This window comes from Mustela lutreola, chromosome 3 (assembly GCF_030435805.1).
Source record: "Mustela lutreola isolate mMusLut2 chromosome 3, mMusLut2.pri, whole genome shotgun sequence".
Taxonomy (NCBI): domain Eukaryota; kingdom Metazoa; phylum Chordata; class Mammalia; order Carnivora; family Mustelidae; genus Mustela; species Mustela lutreola.
The window spans coordinates 12,936,604-12,937,505 of NC_081292.1; positions in this window are offsets into that span (position 1 = coordinate 12,936,604).

Below are 902 nucleotides of genomic sequence, written 5' to 3' on the forward strand. Positions count from 1 at the left end.
AGAAGATTGGCAGTTTTTCATAGGCGTAGGGGAAAAATTATTTTCTCCTGACAGACAGTCAGACAATGGCAGTTTGAGTGTGAGATAAAGAGGTCAGAGATAGAAATGGGCAAACACGGATGAGAGAGATGGGTAAACTGAAGAGAGAGTTAGAGCCATGCAGACGGGTGAAGAGATAGTCTTTGATATATTTCCAATGTAATTTACATAATGTATCTGTATGTGTGTGCATATGTATGTGTGTATGTGTGCATATCTGTATCTATATATCATAGATAAGTTATGGTAGCCACACTCTGGGGTGTTGACAGAGTATTTAAAAAAAAAATATCCTCAGCACAAAGAAAACTTCTTAGGTGGAAATGTCAGAAAGTCGTTTCTTCATTCCAAACTGTCCTGAGATAGAAAATCAGGACATATTGCCCCAAGGGGTAACTGTGTTGACAGAGACCAAGACAAGATCAATACTGGGTTTTGATAGTGAGGTTTGCAGTATGTGGAGGTAAATACGACCATGTTCCCTGAATGCTTTTATCAGAAATATCAGCTGCAGGTTTACGAGGCTTCTTTCCCAGTCTGTCTCTTTCTGAGCTTATAAAAGTGCTTTTAGGGGATGTCTTACTGATTGCAAATATCACAAATGGAAGTAATGAGTTTTTAAAACCACAGCCCCCCCACCAAGAAAACAAAGCTATTTCCTGATTTTAGAGACAGGAAGAGGGGCCTATTATCCCAGGGAAGAAGAGTCTGGCTGCCTCTGGAAAAGCCACAAACACTTTTCTGAGTGCACACCATCAACGAAGACCACAGTTTGATGACTGAACAGTATCAAAAGACTTGACAGAGGTAGAGGAGAGGGCTCAGGAGAACAGCAAAGAGGGGAACCTAGGGAAGATCCTTCC